The sequence below is a fragment of the Mastomys coucha genome, unplaced genomic scaffold (assembly GCF_008632895.1).
Source record: "Mastomys coucha isolate ucsf_1 unplaced genomic scaffold, UCSF_Mcou_1 pScaffold6, whole genome shotgun sequence".
Classification (NCBI taxonomy): domain Eukaryota; kingdom Metazoa; phylum Chordata; class Mammalia; order Rodentia; family Muridae; genus Mastomys; species Mastomys coucha.
The window spans coordinates 68,247,920-68,267,349 of NW_022196912.1; the positions used below are offsets into that span (position 1 = coordinate 68,247,920).

Consider the following 19,430-nt stretch of genomic DNA (forward strand, 5'->3'; position numbering starts at 1 on the left):
TCTCTCCCTCTCTCCCTCTCTCCCTCTCTCTCTCCCTCTCTCTCTCTCTCTCCCTCTCCCTCTCCGTCTCCCTCTCCTCCCCTCTCTCTCTCCCTCTCTCTCATGTCTGGTTGTGAGTTTCTGAATTTTTTCCATCTGTTTCAGGGCAAAACTTCTCTGATGATGGCTGAATATGGCACTGATCTATAGCAGAATATCATTAGGAATGATTTTATCACTACTTTTTTTTAAAGGAGACTAGTAGTATTTGGCTTTACCCTAGGTCTCATGGCTATCTGGTATCTGATTTTGTTGTTGTTGTTGTTGTTATTGGTTTGTTGGGTATGGGTATTATCTCATGGTATGAGCCTTAAGTCAAATGAGATATTGGCCTATAAGCTTTATGTAGCCATTGCCCCAGCATACTTTGTAAACAGAACAGCACTGTAGATCAAAAGATTTGTGGCTGGGTTAGTGCTTATATTTCTCTTTTGGTGGCCTGAAGAGTATCTTCTTGTACCAAAGACACTAGAATATAGGGATGAAGGGTCAGTGTAGGCATCAGCTCTACCTCTCCATGGTCAGTGATGTGTGTTGACTTCAGCAATAGGGCCTTGCTGTCAGCTTGTGAAGAGCAATTGTCTTGGCAGCAGCTTTTGTTGTTTGGGATTTTCATGGGACCCCTTTGGCCAATAACTCAATTGGTTGTAATCCAATCCCAACTTTGTTTAGTGACAAGAGATGGCCAGTTGGGACTCCATTTCCATCATTATTTGGAGACTTCACTAGAATCACCTTAATATATTTTAGGAGATTTCCATTGTGCTAGGTTTCCACGGCACCGCTTAGATACTATTCCATTCTAGCTGTCTCTCCTCACATTCCTTCCCTCAACCCCATTTCACCTCCCCCTCCACATCTGATCTTCCCATTTCTAGCCCCCAGTCTATCCATAAAATATCTTCTATTTCTCTGTCTCAAGGAGATACATGCATCCTCCCTAGGGGAATTTTACCATGAATTTTAAATCAGTACAATTAGTAATAAATTGTGAAAAAATTACCAGATTTTTTTCTACCTTATTAAATATATATTGAGAGTCTAGTCAGATCAACTTCCAACATTTCTGAGAATTTCCTTGTGGTCGGTCCAGTGGAAAATATGCATTGGAATGATGGCCCAGTTTACCCACAATAATTTGTGGGTGAAGCCCATCTCAAGAAGACCTCCATTTTACAATGGGTTATAGTTTATAAGTTAGGATATTACAGTCTATTTTTAGTACTGCCTTACAAAACTGTATCATAGATAGAGTATAGGGTAACCCATGAAAATAGAGGTTTAATATTCCTTGATTGTACATATCCTTGTAATTATTCTAAGAAAGGCAATCATGTCCAACATCTGTCAAAGAAATGGCATATGCAAGAAAAGGGGGAAGAGAAAAGGGGAGAGATCATTTTGATCATAGAGAGCAAAGAGCCTATATTATTCATTCTGTGAAATTGAGGATGAAAGCAAAAATGATTGACAGGTACTGAGGGAAGCCATTGTTCTTCACATGAGACAATATGGACAACAAGTGTTACTGTACAGCATAAGGAGTCGCCTGTACAGTTGTCTCAAAGGGGATGGATCTAGGCCTCCTCATAGTAGTCTCCTGTAGAAGGGGCAGGGGCTCACTGGCCTTTCTGTGAAACTCTCTGGAATTCTGGAATCGCATGGTACATGGCAAGTGTGCTCAATTCCTGTGCAGTGACTACCTGTAGAGGCTCTGTGGGTGAGTCTTGTGATTAAACTGAAAGGCTTGTAGATCTTTATGTTAGGCAGAGTCCTCTTTCTTCCTAGTAGATTTGTACCACAGAAACTGTACACTTAAAATATATTAAGCATATCATTTTTTGTGAAAAGACATTTTATGTTCATATTGTTTCTTTTTTAATAATATTAAAATAACATCACCAACATGGTTTTTGAAAAGACATTTTGAACTGAATTCATTATCTTTTATTTTAGATTTATGTTTACATATTATTATGACTGAAAGTATTATAGTTACTTTCATGTGAGTTAAAACCCAACTGTAACAATTCATTGACTAAATATGATGGTAGTCAACTTTCACTTGGAAGTGTTAATTATTCACCTCATAGTGCACTCATAAAAAAGATTTACCAACAGTCTCCTAGGAGTGGAAAGCATATTGTCTCTTGATATATTTTATAAGCACATTCTCCCCACACTTGCAGAACAAGGTCATTATGCTTTCTCTTCTGTGACACCCAGAAAGCTGTAGATACTCACCCTGGGTTGGACATGCCACCTTTTGTTAAAAATGATGTGCACTTTTCTTCAATGTAATGGGCACTGGAGGCTTCGTGTAGTTGACTGTGTGGGTTATAGAACATCTTGATTAAGCAGTTCCCGAGGATGGTTTGGATGGGCTGTATAGTGCATATAGACTATATTTTGATTTAATGACCATATCCTTTATTTTCTTCTCATTTAAAACTCAAGGGTATGCTTTTTTCTAATTTTATTTGTATGTAGTTATTTTATGAAAATATTAAGGGAGATGTATTTTGACCTCTAGTCTAGTATTTCAGATGCTGTTTGGGACTTCTGATCCTGATCTGGGGCCCAGTGCTCAAGTTAAGTTGTTGATCAGGAGCCCTACTGCAGTAAGGTTGGCTCATGGCGGGGACGAAGCCACACGCTTAAATATCAGTCTTCACCCCTCACATTATACCATCCTTTTCTCCCCTTGCCATCTTAACACACAGATTTTATTTTTACTTCCGTTATTTTGGTGTTGTTTTCTAGCTGTTCAGCAAGTCTCTTTAGAACTAATGTCCTCTTGTAATTGTTAAGATGGCAGTAATTCTAGACTTCTTAGTTTTCTGTGGGTTATTAAGTCCTGCACAACAACTTCCACCTAGGTTTCATCTCTTAATTTAAAAATTATACTCATGATAATTTTGAAACAAGCATATGAGCTGATTCGGGTTTGGTTTTATTTCACTGCTCTAGTCAGTTGATGCAATCTATGTTTCTTCTTTTTGATTCTTAACTTAAATAGTTTTACATTTATTTAGTGTGTAATGTGTGTGGTGTGTGTTTGGGGGGTTGTGTTCATGTGTATGGTTGTGTGTGTGTGTGTATGGTTTGTGTGTGTATGTGTGTGTATATGTGTGTATGGTGTGTGTATATGTGTGTATGGTGTGTGTGTATGTGTGTGTATATGTGTGTATGGTGTGTGTGTGTGTGTGTGTGTGTGTGTGTGTGTATGTATGCATGCCTGTACATGTGCCATATTGTGCTTTTGGATTCACCATGTGTGGGAAAGTCTGTTCTCTTTCCACCATGATGATCCCAGGAATCGAACTCAAGTTGTCAGGCTTCCTGGCAAGTGCCTTTATCTGATGAGCTATTCTCTGGGCCCATGTTTCCTAATTAAAATTTTTTGTTCTGATTATGGCTTATATCCTGTTATGTCTTACATTTACCTTTCCATGTTATCTATGTATTTCCTTCCTTTTATAATAGAAATGTTTTTTGGAGGGTACTTTGTATTTCTTGGTGGTTAGCATAGCTACTTTTCTTCTGTGTGTCAAGTCAATCCATGATTTGTTTACTGACTATGACTATGTTAATCCAGACATTCCCCAGTTCTAGTGTGCCTGGCCACCTTAATTCTGTGTGCCTCAGGGATATTAGCTAAGTGCATTGCTGTGAAGTAGAGACTCCTCCACTGAATTTGGAGAGTCCCAGGGCTGCTGGGTCTCTGTGAGGATCAGATCACCCAAGAAGCACTGAAGCTTGTGCAGTTGTCACAGGGTCACGTTATAAAAAGGTCCTGTTTGTTGTCCCACTGTCCTGTTCTTTAGTCACCATGATGGACTCAGGATCAGGGTTTGGCAGTTTCTATAGGAAGCCCTTGTTTCCAAAAACATCACAATAAACTTGGGATGCTTGCTCCCAAGTTGGAGTTTCCCTGAGTTACCATCTCAGTTGTGGAAAAAGAAGGAGAAATGTAATATCTAAAATCCAGACTTGTGCATGTAACGCATGACGATGGAGGAACGCAGAGCAGAGAGATGCGGGGCAGCAGGCCCTCCCCAAGCCACACTCAGCACACCTTCATCCTGGTTTAAAATGAATTCCAGTGCTTGACCTGGGGTGATTCCTTGTCATTTTCCTCCACCCCTTCTTAATGAAATAAAGCCTCTTCATCTCTCCTCCTATCCTGCCACATAACCTCCCTGTTAATCTGGCATGGGGAATATAGGCATCCATCCCAGGTTATTTTAAGAGTTAGAAAAGTTGTAGAAAAGGTTTGTCATTCCTTTTAATTTGCTAATCATCCATGAATTGCCCAGATTCTAGCGTGATGTGAAAATGTAGCCCGGAGGATGGGGCCAAGGCCTCAATTTTAGTTGCCTTATGATAGTGGGTCTGCAGTTAGATCTAGGTCTCCAGGCTATAGACGAAGCCAAGTGTTTTCAATTTAAATTTCAATAAGAGTGGCAACAATACTAAACATGCTATGAGGACATGGATAAAATGGTATTACACATAGTTCCTTTCCATTCAGCTATATTTTAAAATTAGAAATCTCAAGCCTCACATTTCTCCCAGAATTAGATCAAGTCAAACCTAGAAAATTAGCTTTATGTAGGATACTTGTTTTCTGACCATGACGTTATTAATGACTTCTGTACAGATAATCACATTACTGCAAAAAGGTACTAAGTATGACACCTCACTTCTGTACAGTCATTAAAAAAGATTTATGCTGATCCAAATGATGCATTTAAGTTGGTTAACTATGTTAAAACAGGGCTCGGAAGTCATAATTTTTACAAATGTAACTGTAGAAGGCAGTAGTTCTAAACATTGATCTAGTGAGACTTGAAGAGAAAATGTGTTTTCAAATTTAAATATATCAAACCATCGTACATACTTGAATAGATCTTCAAGCAAAGGATCAAAGCATCTCATTGAATGAAGAGTGAAGTCTGAAGTCTCGGCCATTCTGTCTAAAGTAGGGGATTTTAGGGTTAGCATAGCTTATCAACACGAATCAGGTTTCACAACAGGAAGAGTATATTTTAATATTTTCCCAGTGTTGTCATCAACTAGAATAAGGAGTGAGTGCCCATAGGTGAAGGTGGTCTGTGCTGTGACTTCATTGAATGAAGGATGTACCTGGATGAAGGTGGTCTGTGCTGTGACCTCACTGAATGAAGCATGTACCTGGATGAAGGTGGTCTGTGCTGTGACCTCACTGAATGAAGGATGTACCTGGATGAAGGTGGTCAGTGCTGTGACCTCACTGAATGAAGGATGTACCTGGAGATACTCAGAGCAAGCTGACAGCTACTCTCACATAACAAGGCCTCACAGTCTCCTTTAAAATTATACTTTTTCAGGAGGAAAACTCATTAGCTTATTTTCCTTTATAACTCTAATAACTTTTAAGTAAGGTCTAAAAATATTCTCTTTTAATCATTATAGAACTGACTATGCAGATAAGAAATTACTATTGGAAAGCAGACACTTAAAGAGATGCATTCAACAAAGTTTCATTAGTTAGTGGATGATCTCCTGAAACAGTTTCTGCTTAGACACGGCAAGCCAGTATTTCAATTGTGAAGAACTTAGCTTATGATATCAATCTTCCCTCTCCATTGCTGGCCACACATTTTTTATCTTGTTGATTTCATGTGAAATTAGGAGTCCAAATTCATTGCCGTCATAATTGTACATATAAATCCCTGTCAAGCTGATACTTCTTTCAAGTTTCAGTTCTGCTCTGTTTACCACTGGTGTTATTTTTTTTCCTGAAATAGATGCTTTGCTAAAAACTTTAATGAGTGTGGTTTTCAGAATGTGCAGTTATTCACACCATTTTTTTTTTTAAAAAAAATAGTGAACATATATAGCTGTAGAATTATTCTTATTTTAAAATGGCAGAAAAGTAGTTAAAATAAATCCCTTGGCTTTGAATAAGTTAGGGCAGAATTCCAAACAGCCATCAAAAAGTGTACATAGACCCTTGGTGTCTTGACAGTCCTGAGTTCTAATTCATCTTAGAGCTGGAGGCTACACAGTGGGGTCCTTACCTGTAGCAGTGAGAGGCAGGAGTACGGTGTGCGTGTGGTCTAAGTCTTTATGGACGTGATCTGCATGTAATCAGGGGAAATTAATTCCCTATGCTGCTGGCAGGCAGCATGTACTTGTTAATTATTCAGGTGGATGACAAATGCCGAGCAGAGGTTCTCGCAAAGACAAAGTTTGTATGATGCGTGTTTAGTAACTGATAGGCCTGACATTCTGTGGTGTCTCATTCAGCGCTAATCCTAATAAGCTGCCTGGTGAGATGAACGCTTTCCTCCTGTACTCTGTGGAGAAGGCAAAAACTTGAAAGAAATTCATTATTGCTATAAATTCTGTGCTTCCTCGTATTCTTGGAGGAGAGAGGCACCTTGTCCAGATTAATAACACAAAGTCAGGGTGCTGCTATGATATGGCATCTAATGTCCAAATCAGATATTGAACTTACTTAGTTTTTAAAACCCAAGCTAAGTAGTCTGGACCTCAGCTCAAGCCATTAGTCAAAGCTCTGTATGACTGTGTACAATGCTTGGTCCCTCTGTGCCTCAGTTTCCTCAAAGGGAGCATGTTAAGAGTTGAACTCAGTTACATAATCTGTAGTTCATTGTTGAAAATACTTTTTTTCTGGTTGCTGGGGCATTGTGTGTGTCTATCCATGGTCTGAATTTTATTGAAACTAAGAAGTCTCTGTTTCTGCCAGTGTGTTTGCAAAGAGATTGCTTGGAGTTGCCCTCTGTGATGGTTGTTAATGACTATGGAAATCTCTCTGCAGCCCTTCCAAGTTCTTACTCCTGATACCATAGCGTGTGCTCCACCACACTTCCAATGTTGTTGGATTATCTTGGCTCTGATGTCCCTTTTCAAATGTTCTAACGTTTAACCTAGCCACTTTTCTGAGCATCTGAACAAAAAGGTGGAACATGTCTATATCTAGCAACTTTGATGAGGAAATTAAACACTAGCGATGTGGTGTAAGACACTCTTGTGGCTCCTTCATGCCATTTTTTTCCACTTCAAGAGTAAATTTGCGCCTAAAACCATACAATTTTTTCCATTATCACTTAATAAAATGATGGCTTTTGGTATGCATTTTTGATGTTTGACGTCTTCAAAAATTATTTTATGTGTATGGATATTTTGCTTGCATGTGTGTCTGTGTATCATGTATAGATTTGTTGCCAGTGGAGACCAGAAGAGGGCATCAGATCCTCTCAAACTGGAGTTGGAGATGATTATGAGAAGCCATTTTTGTGCCGGGAATTGGTCTTAGGTGGCCTATAAAAGCAAACATAATCTTAACTGCTGAGCCATCTCTCCAGCCCTGATATTTAACATCTTTTGATCACCAATATCTTTGTGAGATGGAGTCTTGTAGTTATATAGTATTATTGTTTGTTCCTTCTCTTGGGTGTGTTTATGTGTATATGTGTATGTGCTTGTGTGTGTGTGTGTTAGTGCTGATGTGTGTGCATATGTGTGTATATGCTTGTAGAGGCCATGAGTCAACATTGGATGTCACCTTCAACTGCTCCCTGACTTAGTTTTTGAGATGGGGGTCTCTCCCTAAACCTGGGGTTTCCAGAACTGTATTCCTACATGAGTGACAGATTTCTGCTTGTTTCTGCTGTATCCTTATGTGGATACATAAATTATTTAGTCATAGGCGATATATATATATATATATATATATATATATATATATATATATATATATATATAGTTATCCTTTGGAAACACCAGTTTTTCCAAAGTGGCTGTTCCTTTGCCTCTGTGTGTTTGCCAGCATGCATTCTGGCTTGCATCTTTGGTAATTCTGGCAAACATGCTCTAATTTGTGATAATATGCTGATTGATAAGGATGAGCACATTTTCTTAAGTACGTTTTCAAGTTTGATGGTAACTTCTTTCTATTGAGTTAGCTTTTTTGTTAAGTAGCAAGACTTCTTTGTATATATCAGATGTGGTCTTCATTGATTTTTATAAGATACACCTGTTCTCTCTTTATCTTTATCTTTCACTTCTTCAATTATATCCAGAGATTAAAAGAAATTCTTTGATATGATATAACATGTTTTCTCCCATTTAAACAATTGTGTCTTATTTAAGTATTATTTGCAAACTTCACTATCCCCAAAATGTTTTCAGAAAAGCTTTTGATTTGCATCTGGAATTTGCATTTGCATCTGATGTGGAATTAATTTCTCATGCACTTAGGCATGGCAGCTGGTTTGCAGAGGTGTGTGTGTGTGTGTGTGTGTGTATGTGTGTGTGTATGGGTGGGGTAGACAAGGGAAGGGAGATAAGATTATCTGAATAATCAACTCTGTTCTTGCTCCGTTCTTGCTACTGTGTTGCCATAATTTTCACTCCACAGCAAGGTGATGTGGTCTTTATTATAATTAGGTTTCTGCCAGTGCAGTTCCAATATTCATTTGACTTTAATGTTTTACAGAAAACATTTTACATTTAATATAAATTGTAGAAAATTCAACATTGATTGGTGCTTATTTGAATGGTACAAAGGCAGTGTTGGCAATGGTGGCTATGGTGATGACCCACATTTAACAGTACCACTCTAAGCCCTTTGGCTAGTGACTTGTTTTAATGTTTAAAATAACTTCCTTAGAAAACAGACCCAGAAAGGTAACAGGCATGTATATATTGTATAAAAAGTCTAATTTCAAAGTTCTATGTGTAATAGCTGTGGAATAATCTAGGGACATTACCAAAGACCATGTTGCTATCATCTAAACTTGAGCCCTTTCATTCTTGTAAGGAAAGGCAAGAACATAGAACTGGCACAGCAGGAGAGGATTCTTCTATTTTATAGAACTTCATATAGTCAAACTAAAATAGTTAAACTAAAGAGACTAATTTAGAAATGGAATCAGGAGCACTGGGACATGATGTCTTATATTTATTTTTACTTACTTATCCATTGCTTATAAGGTCTTACTATATTGCTTAAGCTGTCCTTGAACTTATAGTCTTCCCACATCCTAGCCTAGGATTAAAGGCATGCATCATAAAATCTGGTTTGAGATCTCAGGTGAATTTTTCTTCCATAATTTAAATGGAGATGAAAACCCGGTGTTGAGCATGTGTTGCTGAATGAAAGTGTCCAGATGGGAAGCTTTGCTGGCCTGAAGTTCTTTTGGTGTTTCCTTGGCTACATGCTGTGCTGCCTCCATGGAGCCAAACCCGCCCAGAGAGGGGCCTTTTGGTGGACTTTTCATAACACACACAAAGGCGCTGAAGAGTAAGCTCAGGTCTAATGTGAGACCATCTACTAATGAATATGCTGGTAACGTGTGCTGCTTGGTCACTGCAAAGATGCTTCCATTGCGGGGTCCCAACGGCTGAGCATAAATGGTATTCTAACTCCTGAAGTCTTAGAGTACAACTATTATTTTAGTCCTAGACCTGAGGACATGGATTTAACAAATCTTATAAAAGTTATTTCATCTTGTGTATTTTCCACACTTGTAAAAATTGTGCCTATGTTTCAAGGGTACAAGGACTAGAGAGCCCATTCTGTAGATCCTATGTGTCTAGGTCCAGATCATCATGTTAAAATTTCTTTTTATATCCAAGAAAGGCAAAGAACAGTCTGATTATTAAAAAGTAGCATTAGAAAGTTGGAATAGTTTTCTGTTTTCTTACCAGAATGACTTGAGATTATGGAACCAGTTTCAATTAGCTCAATAATTATACCTAAACATTTAGAAGACCGTGTCACAAGGGTACATGAAGCTACACAGCATGCACAGTAACCCAATAAAGAAATAGTGACATTTCTAAAACATTGTACCCTACAGACTTAAGATGTTAATTTGAAAATTATCTAAATGATAATAATTAGGAATTGGCGTATTGCCTCAGAAGCCATTGACCACCTTAGAATATCTTCTTTCCTGTGTTGGCTATTGAGGTACAGAGCTGCAATAGAGAGAGATTACTAAATCGAACCAGTTTTTAAAAAAGCTTCAGTCATGATAATTTTATATAATTTTATCCCGAAAAGAAGCATTCTGAACATTATAAAGAGAATTTATATCTATAGGTGTTTTTTTATGGCCCTAATGATTCATTCATAAAAGAACCTACCCAGACATTTTGTAGATACATTTATATTCTAGGGAAGAACCGTAACCGTGAGTGTCTGCATCCTCCTTTTCTCACTGAAAACTGAGGGGAAAAAGCCATTTGCATGTTTCACTTAAGAAAATGACTAAAGAATTATTAGGGAGATTTGTCAATCTGAATTAATGAAAGTCCCAGATCATAAATTAAGTTTAGTGCCTATTTTCCATCATTTAAGTTTTACAATGTAAGCAATTAGGGTCAGTCTTAATAAATGTGAAAATTATTTTTAATTGCACTAAAATACCAGCCTAAAATCCTGGCCTCTGGTCATATTTTTTCTTTTTGGTTCATTCTCAGTAGGTGCTCCAAAGCACTGAAATGGGTTGTTCTGGATAAAGGTCAATGTTTACCTGGGTATGTATTTTTACATTATTACATAATATAAGCTTGAACTCCACATAACCCTGAATTATCAATTATTCTGATTTACTGGATTTTTTTTATTACATTTGAAGGGTCATCAGTAAAGTAATACATTATAATGCAGTGTTTCTGGTTAGGGACTATTCAGGATCGTGTGATTGTATCTTTCTGGAATAGCTAGACTCTATTGATTTCTTCACACAGCCTGCAGGCTCACATACTCGCCTGTTCACATGTGCACATACACACATAACACATCTGCTCTTGAGCACTTCTATGTACTTATAGATTTAAGCCTTGACATTCTTTAGTGTCTTCTCTCACTTACAGTGCCCTTTAAGAAGAAAATACATGCTTCCTTGTTACTAAGACAGCTAATAGATTCATCACTACAGAATATGGAGATGAAAATATTATGCATTATTGCACAATGTCAGGAGGTTACTCATAATGATGTTTCCAAAGTAGGCTAGTTAGAAGGAAAGAGAGGTTACAAACCTTCCTCTTTAAAAATACGTAAATGTAGAAGAAGAAAGTGATGGAACATTTAAACAATGGATACATTCATTGGATAGCATGGGAAGACTGATAACCTGAAGCAATATAATCTGAATAGAAAGGGGCAGCCCAGGGAAGGCTGGAAGTGCATATGGCTGTTCAAAAGGAGCAGATAAAGTTTTCTAAAATTATCTTTAAACTTGTGAATATTTTTGGAAATTATTTTCTTTCTTTCTTTTTTTTGGGGGGGTGGGGTGTGTTTCAAGACAGGGTTTCTCTGTGTAGCCCTGGCTGTCCTGGAACTCACTCTGTATACCAGTCTGGCCTCGAACTCAGAAATCTGCCTGCCTCTGTCTCCCAAGTGCTGGGATTAAAGGCATGCGTCCCCACCACCCGGCTAGAAATTATTTTCTTAAAGTGATTGCTTCATTAGCAGAAGACGGATGTTATGTTGATCTGATACATAATATTTTTTATCAGCATATAACTTCAGAAGCCATTGACCACCTTAGAATATCTAAAAGTAGAGTTCAAGTTACATCACAGGCCCTAGACCATCTCATTTGGCTGAATATGCCCTAATTGATGTTGCTGCCTTAATTCTCTCTGGTGAGCTCAGCCATCCTCATCCTGCTTCCTCATTGCTGAATGTCCACCTGTCACTGGCCTCCCATCTTACCCTGGACAATTTAGTTTCTTCTTCCTGCTCTTCATTTACATACATAGGGTCACCATTCACTGAGGTTTTTGAATATATAACTCCTGACCTCTCTATCCTCTTTTTCTCTCTCACCCTTTTTCATCAGGTACTTTACCATGGTGATTTGTCCTCATGGTGGTTGTCACATCTGTTTCTGGCATCACCACTGCCCCCACTGTGGCCATAACATCTGATACTTGAGTAATATCTCAGTGGTTTGGCTCTCTCAGCTCTTGTATCTTTTCATCCACCCATTCTCTATGTGGCTGCCTGCCACTGGCCTTGACTAGGGATGCGTCTAGGAGGAAAGTCCCACAGTAATGTTGTATACAAACCCCTACAGAACACAAGTCTAGGGTAGTTTTGAGCATAAAATGGAAGGAAGGGGGAGAAGAAGTAGGGGCTAGCTCTAGCAAATGAGGATCTAGGAGCTAGCTCTAGCAAATAAAGTCTGTTATTAATCTTGTAAGTGGCAGATCCTGACTTAATCTTTGTAGCCCTGGCTTCAGCATCTGTAAAATATAGATGGGAATAGTATCTATTTTACAGTACACACAGGAAGAAGAACTTTGAGCCAGTAACCCAAGAGCCCCGGCAGTCAAATAGGAAGGGCATTACTGCATAGTGGAACTGCTCTGTTGGCACAGCTAGCTATGGTAATGGAAGTAAGCAGGTGGGGAAAAGATGGTCCTGATGTGGAGGAGTGTGATGCCTCAGATAGAAGGAAGTCTGACTGGAGATTTTTCTCAGGCTTTGAACTAAGCCCAAGCAAAGAAAACTTATCTTAATTTTGTGAATGTTTCCAGTTGCGCTTGAAAATTTTTATTTTCTAACGTGGCTGCTTAACTTCTCCACCTTTTAAATTATTACATGTCTTTACTCTGGCAGTCTTCAAGCATTTGTTAAGTGTCTACTTCATTTAATTATTTGCAAATAAGCATGCCTTTCTCCTAAAAAAAAAAAAAATAAAATAAAAAAAAAATAAAAAAGATAATGTAGTGAGAGACAAGTTCATCAGGTATAGTAGAAGAAAATCAACCAGGCATGGTAGTCCCAGGTACTCAGTTGTCTGGGGACTAGAGGATTACTTAAGCACAGGTGGAACCAGCCTCAGCAGCATGACACTTCCTAGTTTCTTACCAAATTTTTAAAAAAGGAAAAAAATAAATAGGTCAAGACAGAAAAGAAAGTCTTAAGTTCCAACAATAAGGAGAATTAGATGCTTCTATCTAGGCCAGTGGTTCGCAACCTTCCCAGTGCTGTGACCCTTCAATACAGTTCCTCATGTGGTGGTGGCTCCCAACCATAAAATTATTTTGTTGCTACTCCATAACTGTAATTTTGCTAGTGTTATGAATAGTAATGTAAATGTCTGTGTTTTCTGATGGTCTTAGGTGATCCATACAAAAGGGTTGTTTGACCCCAAAGGGGGTCCACTGGCTGAGAAGCAGTTATCTAGAGCCTAGATTGAGGTCAGCTAGAGCTCCTGGTTTCTAAGTTTCCCAGGAGTTTACCTGTTTCAGAGGCTTCTGTGCTCAGCCCTTTTTTGCTGATGTTGGGATCTCAAACGAAAGCCAGCGGTTCCAGTATCTGTGGCTGCACAACACACATTTCCTCTGTACCCCAACACTGTATGTGTTTTGAATCACTTCCGGTTTGCTGTGTTGACCTACGGTTGAGTTAGATTTATTCTTTGTGTTTGGGTTTTCACAAGCTTTGGTGTCCTTGGGTTAAAAGGTGCTAAATACCTTTATAGCAAGTACCGGTTTTAGAGAAATAGCATCCTTGAAGAGATTGCCAAATAGCCATCGGGAAGATTTATTTGCACCGTGAAATTTTAATTGCTTCAGCATTAGACTTTCCCATTTTATTTTGAGGTTAGTGCCTCTAAGTCATGGGGGAGCAGCCTTGAGCTGTGTGACAGAGGCAGGGTAATGAGGATGAGAGTGGAGAGGCTTCACAGGAGAGCTCCAGAGCAGTAGGGAAAAGCAAAAACCATGGTTTTGTCTGGGGTCACTGTTGACCTTCTTGGTGAGGATGGTACCTGGCTACACTGGAGAGGTTTCCTTCTGGAAGGCAGGAGCTGAGCTCCATGGGCAGCTATTGTGTTGTAGAAAGGAACTCAGGCAAGAGAAATGGCATCCAAATATAAACACAGACAATAAGAGACTGGGCTTGTAACTGTCAGCTACTGAAATCATTGGGCAGTCAGGGTGTAGAGGGGAAGAAAGAGAAGTCCAGAGAGGAGTAAGGTGTCTGTCCCTTCAAGGTCTGAAGCCTGTTGCATTTTCAGGTGTGCTGAGCACATCTGCCTGTGCAAGTAACAGAAGGTTCTGGTTTCGTTTTACTCTGCTGAGCATCAGTAAGCGCAGAGCACTAAGGATCAACCCCCTGGTTTATTGATACATTATGTTTAAGTCTTGCTCTCCAGTTCTTCCAAATTCATTCTATTTTAAAAGATGACTCCATTTCACTTCATACGTGTAAACATCCCTAAGTGGCTGCATTCATGCTTAACCATATTAAGGCTCCTCTTTAGCCACAATTTACTGCATTGTAGAGATTTTATGTGCAGTGACATTGTTAAAAAGGAACCACAGATTTCTTTTACAACTCTTTTATTTTGCTCAGATACCTAGCATATTAGTATAAATGTCTTATGTTGAAAGAGCCCACGGAAGAAAACCGAGCCAGCCAGAGGCTAGAATGCCTGTGTGCGTGTGCCTCTGGCTGATGGAGTTGTGAATGCCAGTGGGCCAAACACAGGACCGTTTAGATTTTGTTTCTGAAAGAAAACAGTTCATGGCCATAAGCCATATTAAGTTCATTAGGTGCAATTGCTACATGACAGTTAATATGGTGACAGAAATAAACTCTTTAGTGACTCAATTCTAGTGGCACCAATTTTAACCAATTTATCAGATGATTGAGTATGTTCTGCACTCGAGGTGGATTTGAAAAAAAAAAATATGGTACCCGTTTTTGTGTTTGGCTTATTTGTGTTCCTGACAGAGTTCAGTTTATGGAGGAACAGCTATCTCTTTGCTAACTACCTCAGCAGGGGTGATGGGAATTGGGGCTGCTACTGCTTGAGAATGGATTTCCTAGGCAACCTAGGTAAGCAGAAATGTCTCTAGTAAAAGGTTTATGATGTAGGAAACCATTACTGTACATTGAAGGTGGGATAGATGTACATTTGCTTTGAGTAATATTTATATTTACATAGGAGATACCAAGGCTAAAATCACCAATATCGTGTAAATTGGATTACACCCTTGTTTGCTAGATCCTGGGATAAAAAAAAATTACAGTTATTTATGTAAACAATCACATTAAACTTATACCCAAGTGACACTTCCAATCTGTCATTTAATTTATTCTTTCCAAGGCATATTAAATTTTATTATCTTAAAAAAGCCTGAAGTATGGTTCTTTTATTCTATTTTAGAGACAAAGAAACTAGATTTAGAAGAATCTAGTAAGAGGCTGATCACATAGCTGCTGTGATGGTGGCCATCCACAAAGTGTGGTGTTTCTCTTCCCTGCACCCATGACTCAGAGAGCAAGGCTCAGCTTCAGGTTGACCTCTGGGCCTGAGTCTGTCTGTCCAGATACTTACTTGTCTCTTTGACTTATTTTTAACCATTCAAGTTGCTACCCGGGCTACTTGGGCACAGTGACAACTTCTTGTTATGATGACTTGGAAAATAATGTGCTGACCAAAGACAGAACCAAACAAGTCCTGGTTCCTGGGTGAATTTTGGTTGTAAATTTCAGTGTTAGTGTGTTAGTAATTCTGGCATGCATGTTAAACGTGTATTGCCATTTAGAGAAAAATGATCAAGACTATACTCCTGAAACCACAAAGAAAAAAACTTTAGATTAAAAAAGTAATAAACAAGTCAGTAATAAATAAGTCAGTCTGTAGGATCTACATAAGCGTATCTCAACCCTCCTAACACTGAAACCCTTTAATACAGTTCTTCATGTTGTGCTGACCCCCAACTTTATAGTAATTTTATAATTACTTCCATCGCTACTCCATAAACTGTAATTTTGCTACTGCTATAAACCATAATATAAATATCAGATATGCAGGGTATAAAGGGTCTTTTGAATCCCATAAGGGTTATGGCCCACAAACTGGCAACCTCCTACATGAACTCAATTCAAGTTCATCCCTGTAGGGATTGTTTAAGACATGAAGTTAGATGGTGAGATAGCTGATACTTCTCTCTGGAACCCTGGGTATCAGAGAGCCATTGGTTCTTTCTGTGACTTTGGAATAATTCTATGAAAAGCAGCTGAAGGTAGATATGGGCGGTGCCTTTAGAGATGGGATGCTCTATATTTACAACTGCCTAAAGGCGTTCAAAAATCCAGGCCTCTAGTTCCTCCTAGTCATGGATTCAACGAGTGCAGTCACCATCCTCCTTTCCCACTGTAAGCTAACAGATGTTATTTGGACAAGATGAACACAAAACATCTTTACCTCTAGTTAACTGACAAGGCTTCCCTATGGATGTCAGCAGCACAAGTGTAGGAGCTGCTTGTTCCCGTGGAAAGCAGCTGGCAGATGTCAGTTCACATCCAAGTCTCTAGGCAGCTTGTTTGTCCCAGGTTCCTCCTGGGCTAAACCCAGACCACAGCAAAACTTCCAGGACTTCTGTGTGGCAAGGATGGTTTCTCAGTCTGGATAAATAGGGAAGAAAGTTAAAGTGCCTACAAAGTGGCTGACCAATCACGGGACCTTTGAAAAGGGTTAATAAGAATGTGCCTTGGGGAGCTGGAGAGATGGCCCAGCAGTTAAGAGCACTGACTGCTCTTCTGAAGGTCCTGAGTTCAAATCCCAGCAACCACATGGTGGCTCACAACCATCTGTAATGAGATCTGATGCCTGCTTCTTCTGGTGTGTCCGAAGACAGCTACAGTGTACTTAGATATAATAATAATAAATAAATCTTAAAAAAAAAAAAGAATGTACCTTGGACTTCCTCAGGAGACCTGCTCATAAAAAGTACTGTCTTTAACAAAAATGTGATGATAATAGCCTGTACTTTTAAAATATTAGAACCCGTCAGATATTCACAACATGCTTTAGAACAGGCACACAGTAAATCTAAGCAACTTGCTGTAGTTATGCTGTAAGTTATTATAAAATCTGGAGTGCTATCTAATCTCCCACTATTTCAGCTCTAAATTCTCCTCCACCAGATGGAACCTTCCTCCCTTAACACCATGAATATAATGAGTATCATAAAGTGACCCACATGAAAGTAAGGATGTGGGTGTGGCCCACATGGGCATTTATCTTTGCAGTTGGTTCAGGACCTTTGGTTACCGTTTCTCTTTGCCACCACTCTCTGGTCCCAGGGCAGAATGGATAGATCCTCTAAAGAAGACATGGCTGTGAACTTGGTCTGAGCTCCACATTTGCCACCCCTGTTTCACTTTTTCTCTGATGACACAGGACTGCATAATCCAAACGTTAGGTATAATCTCCTTGGCTTTGTGAACCATGAAAATGTATTTTCTTCAAAAGTTGGGAACATTTAAGAAGAAAAATTGTGACTTAGAAAACTGGCTTCCATGTCATAGGAGACCATTAGAGAAAATCATAGCTTATCAAAATGCAGACTTGGGGATCCCAATCCCAACTGGTATATCTATAACCCAACCCCTGAATTTCAGGCTCAGGTTCATTGTGGAAGACCAAAGGGATATTGTGAGAGCCAGAGAGAGGATCAGGGACTTTGGTGTGGCATTATGTCTTCTAGAAATATCAGGCTTACACCCAGGAAATCTTATCCACATGGTGACACTGCTTGTGATTTAGTGTCCTTTGTGTTAATCAGGGAGCTTCGGGAACTATGGTGGCAGTATGGGCACCCACAATATGCTGTTTTCTCTTTAAAATAAAACAAGTACTTTATGTTCAAAGTTGAACTGCCTTCTACAGTCTGAACAGGAGCTTACATTCAGCTAGAAATAGGTATTCCTATCAGGTCTAGAGAAAAGTGAAGAGCCATCTTCCCATGTAATGCCTTGGTTCTAGGTCCAGCTGGTATTACACAGGGAAATATATCACTTGAGGTAATTCTATTCTATGTGCAAAGAAACACAACCCAACAAGCAAAGAGGAAATGTAGGTGGCTGGAGTTATTAACCACCTATTTGTTGTACTGATTGTGTGTGTGTGTTTTTAAAATGATCCATAAAGTGAACAAAGTATTAATAATCAAACCTATAGTTGCATCATATCCAAATGAACTCTTGCATCATGAAGCATTGCCTCCAAGTTTTGCCATAAGAAGCAGACACATTTAGGATTCTGCTGTGACAAATCAATATCAGAATGCGTACAAATTACAAGAACAAATAGAATGTGTTTTTTGACTGGTTTGTTTATATTGAAACTATATTATTTTATGTGAAGTATGTGTAATAGAGCATTAGATTTGAAATCTCTGTGCTGAATATCATTTCTGACAGCCTTTTTTAGGGTCACTAAAATTCCAATAATTCAGTCTAGAATTGAAGTCGATTCCAGAGAAAAATTTAATATAGTCTGCTTGCCTGCCAGCTCCAACATAGTTTCAGAGCATTGAATCGGTTTGACACATTGAAATATAAAGTGCACTTGTCATATCTATTGGTGGAGTATTTTATGTGATCGCATCTAACAAAGATCAAGTTAGAGTAAAACTTATACTGATTTTTTATGTGTTTGCAAAGAAGATTTTGTTTTATCTTGTTTTTTATTTTTTACAGTCCTGATTTGATTTATTGCAAAGCCCAATAAACTATTCCTCATAATAATAAAGAAACACATTGCCTGAACGAGTTCTGAAATGTGATGGCACATCTCTATATTACGGTATTCATGTACTGTTACAGAGATCAGTGCAAATCCAGCATCTTGCCAAGGGATGCACTGATACTTCTGAAACTGAGTGTAAGTGTAAAATACAACATCACATCCCAACTCGGCAAGCAGAGTGTATACAACTGGAGGAGTGTTTGTGAACTTGTAAACTTCAATTTCTCTCTTCTGTCAAATGGGGATGAAGTAAATATTTAAGTTGACAAATATGTAAGCCTACCACAATCCCTATTACCTAGCATAAATTCTTTAAAATAATCTCAGTCAATTAAAATGCAGAGTTGCAGAGACCAACCCACACAATGGGTTCAACCACACAAAAATCTGCTGCACCTAGGGACATACATAGAATGTTGCAGAAGAGGAGACAGAAAAATTGCTAGAGCCAAAGGATCAGGGTTTTGCTGTGAGATAGTGTCTCATGGTAATATCAGAAGTTACACCCACTAAGTCTCACCAACATGGTGGTCTAAACATGATCTAAATATGGTTGTCAACAATAGACATGTCAAAGTTGGACAGGCTAAAGCCTGTGAAATCTCAGCCTCACACAAAGAACTCCAGACAACTAAGGAATACTGAGAATCTTTCCCAGAGAAGAGCACATCACTCAGTTATCCAATACCAAATAGTCAACCCTGAAAACATACATAACAGTAACATTATACAGACAGAACAATTTATATTTATGAATTTATGTATATATGTATGCATAACAACAATTAACAATAAAAGAGCAAAGAG

The 19,430-nt window shown here is 38.7% G+C and overlaps 1 protein-coding gene across 17 annotated transcripts in view; it reads left to right on the plus strand.

Moving 5' to 3' along the window:
• The window catches only part of Npas3 (neuronal PAS domain protein 3), an 835,955-nt gene that overhangs the window by 131,710 nt on the left and 684,815 nt on the right, over window positions 1–19,430 (plus strand). The window lies entirely within an intron of this gene.